Below are 11,059 nucleotides of genomic sequence, written 5' to 3'. Positions count from 1 at the left end.
AATTAATGTTAAGTTGGCAAAACAACCAAAAAGAGCCCTTACTCATGCTCAGCCAAAGGTTTCAGACGACAACGTTCTTTTCATGTTGTTCAAAATCACCAACAAAGTGGCTCTCGTAGGAGATAAACAATCTAAACAGTTCATTATCAGTGCGACGGGTAACCAGCACTACATTGTGCAGTAATTGACAGATAGCCGAAGAAGTCAGTCGACAGTTAGTGGTTTGCTACTTAGCAATCTTTTGGTCAGGGAAGTCCGTAAATCATCTGAGTGTAAAATGAGTGAAAAATCACAGAGAGTTGGAGCTGAGCAGTCGGAGGACATCAGAGGGAAAAGCAGCAAATATATTGTAGTGTATAAAAAATAAAATATATAGTGTATGATATCTGATTCCGTTTCACCGAAATCACTGAATACAGTTCTAAAGTTGTGCTTTTGTACAGTAATCAGTGAAGCCTGGGCATAGATGACTGTAGCAGCCCTCACAATCACTCATAGACTGGATTAAACAGGAAGCACTCTGCTCTGGTGGTCAGAAGAGAGAAAGCACTTTATTGGATGTCAAATTAGTACATCATGCACCTAGCACACACACTCCCATGGGCTGGACACCTTGGCCCTAACAAGACATACATGCGTATCAGTTCACATTTCTATTAGTCCTCCATGTACACACACATCCAGAAATATTGCACCACATCCCCCACGTCAGAACGTAAGTCTGAACGAGCTTTTCTGCAACCGCTTCCAGTCATCTCCACTCCATTTTGCAGGATTGCTATGAACATTGTAGGTCCCTTTAATAAGACGAAAATGCAAAGTTTTATTGCCTGCATCAAATTTCAAATGCACAAACAGTAGACTGCCCTCCTCGTAGAACAATAGCTCTCAAATGTGAATTTATTTAGCCTGTTTGTAGTCAAACCCAGAAAAGATTTTACTGCTCGAGGACATGTTGGTTTCTATTTTATCTGATATGTTTCTCTTTTGTTTCCCCTAAAATTCACTAGGAGGAATAAGTGAGACAGGGCATTTAGCATCAGTTAGTTAGTAATTATGTTGTCCTCACTGCAGTGTAGCAACTGCAGCTATACAACTAGCTAAACTCTTCCTTATTAATGAAGACGTGAGTCGTAGTAAGCTTTAGTTGCTCTTTACTGTGGCTCTTTCTCTCATTGTACAAGGTCAGAGTGAAAACTGTAACAAAAACAAATACAGAATTACTATTTAGCTCTGTAACCCACTTTTCTCATGTAAATAAATGTAAATAAAATGTTTTAGTTACAAACAAATCAAATGCATTTTTACGTAAAGAGTACTTTTTAACATTAACTTATAAATGTAACTATGAAATTATTCACTTACGACGTTGCCTCTGTGGCGTTTACAGTGATGAAACACATGCGGTTGAACACAGAAATGTAGCTGTGCACATTCAGCTAGCCTCCTCAAATTATTCCCCAAACAACCTGAAAACCCGGAAACTCCGAGCTCGAAAATGGCCCTTCAAAATAAAAGATCCTACAAAATAAAAGTTCATTCAAATTTATGCCTGAAAGGCAACACACTCCCCGCCTGACCTCTGTGAGGTCAATAATTGACCCCCATGAACTATGTGAGTCTCTCAGACTTAAGAAGTAAGACAACTTCTGAGACTGGCCTGAAGAAAGTTTTTGAATGTCCCTGATTTGTGGTCCTCAGTTCCACCTTCCTCACCCTTCCATCTTCTCCAGGGAAGGTCTTTGTGATCATAGCCATGCGCCAGTTGTTGCGGGTAGCTTGACTGTCTTTGAGAAGTACAATATCTCCTACTTGCAGGTTTTGGTGAGATTTGATCCATTTCTTGCGGCACTGCAAGGTTGGCAAGTACTCTCGACTCCAACGACTCCAGAATCTGTCGGCAAGAGCCTGTACTTGTCTCCACTGCTTGGTGAGGAGATCTTTATCTGTAAAGTCTCCAGGTGTAAGTGGGACTCCAGTTTTCTGGGTCAGAAGCATTGATGGCGACAGAATGAATGGATCCTCAGGATCATTTGAAACTGGGATTAGTGGCCTTGCATTTATAATAGCTGTCACTTCTGCCATTAGTGTACACAAAACCTCATGGGTTAAGCGAGTGTGCTGTTCGAGAAGCATTGCGTCCAGGATTCTTCGGGCCACTCCAATCAGACGTTCCCAAGAACCACCCATTCTGCACCGTGGCGTCTGGTTGGTTTTTGCTCATCCCCAGTTCCTTACATGCTCCTATGAAGTTTGTGCCGCAGTCAGATAGTAGTTGTCTGGCTGGTCCTCTTATAGCAAAGAAACGCCTCAAAGCGTTAATACAGCTCGAAGTGTCCATTGCCTCAATGACCTCGATGTGAACGGCTCTGGAGCTCATACAGCAGAACATCATAGCCCACCGCTTGCTCTCCGCTTGTCCTCCTCTCGTTCGTCTGGAGGTAATACCCCAAGGTCCAAAGACATCCAACCCCACATATGTAAATGGAGGGCAGGTTTGAAGGCGTTCTGGGGGCAAATTTGCCATGAGTTGCTCCTGCATTTTGCCTCTGAGTTTGCGACAAGTTATACATTTGTGTAAGACTGAATTGATGAGCCTCTTTCCTCCCAAGACCCATAGACCTGCTGCTCTGACAGCTCCTTCTGTCAGGTGGCTGCCTTGATGTTTGACCTGAGCATGATGGTGTCTGACAAGCAACAAGGAAATGTGGTTATCCTTTGGGAGGATTATGGGGTTCTTCTCTCCAGTGTCCAGGTTAGCGTTCTTTAATCGGCCACCAACACAAATGAGATTGTTCTGCAAAGTTGGACTGAGGCACCGAAGTCTGCTGTTTAGAGGGACTGGCTTATTTGTGATCAAAGCTTCAAATTCCTTTGAGAATGCTCTTCTCTGAACAGCTGCAATGATGACTTCCTTCGCTAGGGACAGTTCATCTGGAGTTCGAGACAGATCACACTTGTGCCACCCCTTACACTTGTCCATGCTTTTGGAGAGCTTAAAGGACCTCACAATGTGAATTAGGAGTGCTATAGCTCAGATAAGAGAGTTGAAGCTGGAGAACCTTAGAAAGCGTTCTGGGCTGAGGATTTTCTCTTGCAGCTTTGTGGCATAGCTCCTCACTTGTGGGCGGATATCCACGTCCAATTCTGGTTTGACCAGGTCAAAGGACTGAACCGAATCTGGTTCATTGGGAGAGTCAAGCAGGAAGTTAGGGCCTTTTAACCATGTAGTCTGTGCCAGGAGTGTGGCCGGAATAGACCTTGATGCATGGTCCGCTGGCTTATCCTCTGTGCACACATAGTGCCATTGCTCAGGTTTTGTGGTTTGGCGAATGCGCTGGACTCTATTATGGACGTAGACATAGAATCGTCTGGATTCATTATAGATATAGCCGAGGACCACTTTGCTGTCGGTGTAGAACTTTGTGGAATCCAGGTTCAAGTCCAATGCATCACGGATTAAGTCTGCCATTTCCACTGCTAAAACTGCTGCACAGAGATCGAGCCTTGGAATAGTTGGTTCAGACTGAGGTGCAAGTTTTGACTTGGCCATGACAAACCCAATGTGAGTTTGTCCGTCTTCTTGTACGGCCTTTAAATACGCCACAGCACCGATGGCTTTGACAGATGCATCACAAAACACACAGAGCTCGTTATGCACTGCCTTGTCTAGCGAAGCTGCTGTGTATGTCCGTGGTACGTGAAGGTGTCTCAGCTCCTGAAGTGAGTCTTGCCAAGCTTTCCATTTACTGAATTTATCTTCAGGTAACGGTATGTCCCACTCGGACAGCTCAGAGGTGAGTTCCCGGAGGAGGAGCCTTCCTTGGATTGTGACCGGGGCCAGAAAACCCAAGGGGTCAAAAACACTGTTCACCGTGGAGAGGACACCACGTCGAGTGAATGGCTTGATGACGTTTTCTACAGAGAAGGTGAATGTGTCACTTGCTATCTCCCACAGGAGACCCAGACTGCGTTGAGTGGGTGCAGCTTCTCCGCTTAAGTCCACATCCTTTGCAACTGCAGCACAGTCTTCAGATGGAAAGGCTTCCAGGACTGTCCAGCTATTGGAGGCAAACTTGTGAAGCCTGAGGTTTGATTCGGCCAGTGACATCTGTGTTCTGCTTAACAGGTCGATGGCTTCAGCATTGGTCGACACAGAGCAAAGGCCGTCGTCCACATAGAAGTGGCGCTCCACAAAGTTGACTGTGTCAGTCCCATGTTCTCGTGCACCCTCTCTGATTGCTCTTCTGAGTCCGTAGATGGCTACAGCTGGGGAAGGGCTGTTGCCGAAAACATGAACTTTCATTCTGTAGTCTATGATTTCTTTTGTCACGTCATTGTCCTTGTACCACAGGAATCTCAGATAATTTCTGTGGTCCTCTCGCACTAAAAAGCAGTGAAACATCTGCTGTATGTCTGCCAAGATGGCAACCTTTTCCTTACGAAACCGCATCAGGACTCCGAGAAGAGAATTGTTGAGGTCGGGGCCTGTAAGCAGTACATCATTCAGAGAAACGCCCAAGTGTTTGGCACTCGAGTCAAAGACCACCCTTATTTGGCCTGGTTTTTGAGGGTGGTACACTCCAAACGTTGGCAGGTACCAACATTCTTCATCCTTTTCTAGCACTGGAGCGATCTCTGCGTGGTCATTCTCCAATATTTTCCCCATGAAAGCCACATATTGTTGTTGCATCTCGGGCTTCTTATTCAAACTATGTTGGAGTGATGCAAAGCGTCTGACTGCTTGTTCTCGGTTGTTAGACAAGCGTTGTCTAGGTTTCTTAAATGGGAGTGGAGCCACCCAGCTATTTGATTAATCTCTGTAGACTTCTTTGTCCATTAGTTTCAGAAAGATGCCATCTTCGATAGAAGGTGCCAGTTTGTTGTCATGTTCGGTGTGACTGAAAACAGTTTTCCCCAATGTTTCTTCCATGGACTTGCTAGTCTCTGAAATCCTGTCTCTCGTCTCTTCGTCTTGGTGAACCTTTTCTTTGATGTGCAAGAAGTTTGTACAGGGTTCAAGTAGGGAGGGCCGGCCGTTGTCAAGCACGGTTGTCTTGAAGGTGTTGACTGTTGGCTTATGTGCATTCCCCAGGCAGACTTCTCCAACCAGCACCCATCCTAGGTCTAAGCGTTGGGCAAAGGGGGCATTGTGGGGGCCGTTGACTTGTTCCCTAACTTTATGCACTCTTATTATGTCTCTACCAAGCAACAGGAGGATCTCAGCAGTAGGGTCGACCTCTGGGATGTGCTCTGCTACCTTGGCAAGGTGTGGATGATGACGAGCTGCATTTGGGGTTGGGATTTCAGAGCGGTTGTCGAGTATGTCATTGCACTCAATAAGTGGTGGGAGAGGGATCATGGCCTTTCCATCTAGTGACTTGACCACAACATCTTCAGCCCTGCGCCCAGATGTTTCCACTACGCCAGAGCATGTCTTCAGATAGTAAGAGTATGGTTTGCCCTTGATGTTAAACAGCTCGAAAAGGCTGGACCTTGCTAGCGACCGGTTGCTTTGGTCATCTAGGATGACGTAGGCTTTGATAGCATTGTCTGGTTGACCTTTAGGATATTGCTTCACAAGGCAAATCTTGGAACATGACCAGCCAACGTTCCCTGTGCCACAGACCTCGGTACAGTTTGAGTTAACAACAGCTTTAATGGTGCTGCTGTCTTGCTCCTCCCCGCCGTTGTGTGGTGCAGTTGAGGGGGCCTTGACCTGAGGTGCGGGTCCAGGGTGCATGGCAGAGTCGTGATAGTTACTATCACACTCTAAACACTTAACTGCATTTGGACAGTCCTTAGCAAGGTGAGTAGTTGAGCCACAACACTTAAAGCAGATTCCTTTTTCTTTGAGAAAGGCCTTTCTTTCCTCCAGCTTCTTGGCTCTGAAGGCTTTGCAGCGTTTGAGAGGATGTGGCTTGCCATGTATCGGGCAGCTTTTGTTCGGGTCGCTGGCACCTTTGTTGATACTTGGGAATGTTGGGGCGACGTCTGTCTTGTGGACCGAAATTGGGTACTTTGTGCTTTTAAAGAAGTTTTTTTCAGACTTTGCAGGTGAGCCGCTAGTACTTGGAATGGCAAAGCTAGGGTCGTTCCTTTTACGAGCTTCATTGCACACAAACTTGCTGAAGAACTCAAATGGTGGAAATCTTCCTCTGTTTTCTTCCTTGTATTTCGACCCAGCTGAAATCCACTTTTCTTGAAGCCCATAAGGCAGTTTTGCCACTATGGGTTCAATGCCACGTGCGGTATCCAGGTAGGAGAGGGCTGGGAGGTAGCCATCCTCCTTGGCGCACTGCACTTCCATTAACAAGTCTGCTAGTTCCCGTAGCTTCATCTGTTCTTTTGCTGAGACTCTTGGGAAATTATCAAGTCGGTCGAAAAGAGCTTTTTCGATTATTTCGGGTGCTGCATAATATTCCTGGAGGCGTTCCCAGGCCTTTGTGAGTGCTATGACCATTTTGTCATTAAGTCCAATTCCTCAGTAGCTGTGAGGCCTAGCCCTTGAGTGGCGCTGATGTAGTACGACTGCCAAGCACGATAATGTTCGGGCTGATCATCAAACTGATATAAACTTGAACTCACCAGGTCCCGCCGAGCCAAGTACTGCGCCAGGTGTTCGGTCGTGGATCCGCTGTAGGAAGCTGTCGGCGCACTCTGGGAACAGAAGGGCTGGGTTGACCTGTTCGAGTTGGTGTGGATCATTTTTGGGCCTTTCTGCTGGTCGGATTCTCCATACGGAGCCTGGTTTTCTATCTTAACCGTTTGTGGGACACACACATCAGGAGGCTGACCTGTTGACTGGGTAGCTTTAATGGCTGCTTGAGCTGGGGAGGTGGAAGGATGGCCTTTATATGAGTGCGGGTTGAATTTTTTATCCTCTTCTGATGGGCCTACTTCATCTAACAGCATATAATTTTCCATACCATCCGCTGCTTCCCACACAGCTGCTTCAGCTTCAGCCATTGCTGCCTCTCTTCGAATAGTGAGCGCTTCTAGCTCAGCATCCTTCTTTGCCTTTTCAAGCAGATATGCAGCTTCTCTGTCAGCTTTTTCTTTTTGGTGCTCGGCCTCCTTAGCAGCTCTCTCTATTTTAGCTTTAGCTTCTTGATCAGCGAATGAAAGACGTGTTCTGGCTGCCTCTGCCTTAGCTCGTGCTCGTATCAATGAGCTATGTGAGGCTGTAGATGACCGTGAACTTCTTCTACTGGCCACAGAAACCTTGTCGCTCTGTTTAGCTTCCATCTTACCACGATGTACAACGCCAGCCTTTAACGTCTTTTCACTATGTTGTCCTCACTGCAGTGTAGCAACTGCAGCTATACAACTAGCTAAACTCTTCCTTATTAATGAAGACGTGAGTCGTAGTAAGCTTTAGTTGCTCTTTACTGTGGCTCTTTCTCTCATTGTACAAGGTCAGAGTGAAAACTGTAACAAAAACAAATACAGAATTACTATTTAGCTCTGTAACCCACTTTTCTCATGTAAATAAATGTAAATAAAATGTTTTAGTTACAAACAAATCAAATGCATTTTTACGTAAAGAGTACTTTTTAACATTAACTTATAAATGTAACTATGAAATTATTCACTTACGACGTTGCCTCTGTGGCGTTTACAGTGATGAAACACATGCGGTTGAACACAGAAATGTAGCTGTGCACATTCAGCTAGCCTCCTCAAATTATTCCCCAAACAACCTGAAAACCCGGAAACTCCGAGCTCGAAAATGGCCCTTCAAAATAAAAGATCCTACAAAATAAAAGTTCATTCAAATTTATGCCTGAAAGGCAACACACTCACAGTTGTGAGTTTGGAGAAATGATGGAGCGGCAGATTATTGCTGTTTCTAGAATAAGTAAGCTAACAGCAGCTTGTTTCAACAAGGAAAACATTCCAAACTTGTTCCCTTACCTGTAGCTAGAGGTTCAGATGCAGAAAACAGTCTGCACCACAGTGTTCAGTCAGAGTGAATGAGACTTGAAAGAGAGAACGCCCAGAGAGATGTGAATGTTACAGTAATTGTCATTTGTATAAGTTGCCATAAAGCGGCTGCATATCAAGAAAAAACACATGGAGCCCTGTAATGCTGGACAGGTCGTGGTCATGCAGTTTAATGGTGTAGTTGCTGGTTGAAATCCCCCTTACATCACCCAGCGCCGGTCCTGGCCGCATTTGCGCCCTGGGCAACCCCCCCCCCCCCAGGCGAATATTTTATGTGCCCCTAAATTCTTAAATTCTTAGAACTTTCAAAAATGCATTAGAGAGGTTGAAACTTATTATGTGGAAAAGGGAGGACAGACGAGGCAGGAAACATAGACACAAGGAAGAAACGCGTTGAGGGTGGTCAACGAAAGGCGAAAGTTGAAATAAAGTTGAAGGCAGGGGTGAGCGCATGCTATGTCAGCAGTTTTAATAAATATACTATGCTAGCAGTTTTAGAAAACACAGCCCAAATAATTTGAGTGGATACTAAGTCAGTAATCATGTAATTTTGATAATATTTATATATTATATTTATATATTATTTTATTGAAGGAGAATGAAAATGGGTGGTACCAATGTTGTGATTATACTGTTTGAGCTAAAAACCTTTTCCTTCATGAACAAAATCAGATTTTAAGACTGGATTTATGAACAAATGTTGCAGGGAGTTTTATTTTAAATGTAACTACTTTTTTAAAATATGCTATTTCTAAAAGTTTTTAAATTTTATTTTATTTCTGAAAATCATCTTGCGAAACCCCCTTGCTGCTTTACGACACCCCGGGGGGTCCCGACCCCCACTTTGGGACAGTGCGGTATGACACCTACATGCTGTTCATCCTGAAAGAAAGCTCCTGTTTCCCCTTTGAGATGAACTTTTTCTAAATCTGATTATAAGGACACGATGTTCACATTGTTCAGATTGTAAAGTCTTTTGAGACAGATTTGTGATTTTAGGCAATATTAACTTGACTGAAAACGTATTTATAGTTCAATGATTTATGAATGTGATCATAGAGTGTGTATGCTCACACATTCATTTTATACTTGCATGAACAAATTATTCAAAGTATAAAACGGTTAACGTAAACCTGCAGGAAACAGAGAGAAAGTCTGATGAGACAGACCTGGGATCTGACTTTAGCTGTTAAACACATTGCTGAGTGAGTCTGGGTGAGGGGTGGGGGGTACTTTATGTGCATCTTTTCTTCACTAATGAGGGCCTTCAGATGGAGTGTGTACTTTGCCGCCTGCTGTGCATCAGTCTTCAACTCTGAACTCTTAATGGTCTTAAATGGAAATCAGTGAGTGACAGAGGTCAGAGGTCAGCAGTATTAAGATGTGTGTGTGTGGGGTCACCGGCCTGACCTCACTGTTTGATGCCACATGTTCTGAGGCCCCTCAGCAGCGCTGGTCCGGATGTCATTACATATTAATAGAGAACATAAGAACCAGGTTTGAGTTCCAAAGAGTAGGAATCAAGAGAGTTAATCCCCAAATCAGTCTAACATGACCACACTGATAACTGCTCAGTGATTGAATTACTGTTTGGTAATTATGTCAGAGAAGAGAAGAGGGGCAGATGGCTGACAGCAACACATGGGAGGAGAGGACAGGCAGAAAATGAAAGGAGATTAAAACACATCATTTTGTTGTTGAGTATTTAGATGCAGAGTTAGCTCTGAGTGATTTATAGTTTTGGAGACTTGATTTATAGGTTGACATTATGGATTAAAGACTTCCATGACTTTGATGATTTTGACTGATTCATGTTGTGAGATCAAATTATTCAGACACTACAAAGGACTGAATGTCAAACTGTGGATGAGATCAAGAAGTGCAATGAGCAGGTCTGAATGTTATTCTACAATTACAATATACACAAATTACACTTGCCAGTGCTGGTTGATCTGACTACTTTAGGCAAATAATAACAGTAATATTTGTTGTGGAGAAATTGCTGAAGTCAAAGGTCAATGGTGAGGTCAGGAGGGAAGAAAGTGTTCAGGAGCCTCTGATGTCTTATGCTGTATTATTTATTGACCCTGATTAGTCAAAGAGAATGTCTTTACCCATGGAGGTGTTATTGTGAGCATATTCTAGTCTGGAGACACAGATGTCTGTTTACGCAGATTGGACTGTCAACGGCCAGCTATATATTATGTCTAGGAAGGCAGCAATAGGTCTCTTCGTCTCTGGCCCCCACAGTGTTGAGATAGACTGGCACCTACTGTTCTCAACCAAAGCCAAACAACCTTGAAGACTTCAAGGACAACATGTGACCTTGTTTATGAAAATTCCATAACACATGACATTTAAAGTACACATTTGTAGGCTGGTCAAAAATGAACCTCATTTCTTAAGAATTAGCTCTGATTATGTCATATTTTTCTCTTTAAGTACAGCTGAGGAAGTATCATTATCAGAAGACGTCAGAAGATCATCAAATTTTTGAGAATTCATTGTACTGCAAACATGAATATGTCAAACAAATCCTTCCATCAGGTTCCCTGTCGAGACACAAAAGAAACCTGAAGGAAACACTCCATCATCACTGAAGGATGATGATGATGGTGGCTGCAGCAGCTTCCACATTACACATGTTGCTCTTCCTCCCAGCTACATTCATCTGTCTTCATCTGTCTGATGACTTTCTCTTTACTTTCTTTTATTATAAATCAATGAATACTGGAACACAAAGAATTCTGTTACTGCACATTTCTCCTCTGAAGATTTCACATGAAATGAACGAACGTGACTTCAAAATAAAAGCGGGAAGCTTAAACTGAGGCACAGTTGATAGGATTATCGCCTATGAATCAATCCCTCAACAGAGACACCTTTGTGAAGTGAAAACACTCGACACACCCCGCTGGTCCACTCTCACAATCAGAGGATTTACTGCTTTAATCTACATCATGTCAAATCCCATCAGGCTTTTTGGTGTGTCGGGTTTGTCGTGATTATATCAGGAGAATTAGAACAACCTATAATTTAGATTTAAGATTTATTTGCAGTATTGTAGGATGAAAAGGAAGAATAGCCAACATGAATTTATACATAAACGTTA

Source organism: Larimichthys crocea, chromosome XVIII, assembly GCF_000972845.2.
Source record: "Larimichthys crocea isolate SSNF chromosome XVIII, L_crocea_2.0, whole genome shotgun sequence".
NCBI classification, from domain to species: Eukaryota; Metazoa; Chordata; class Actinopteri; family Sciaenidae; genus Larimichthys; species Larimichthys crocea.
Note: the sequence above shows the minus strand (reverse complement) of the source record.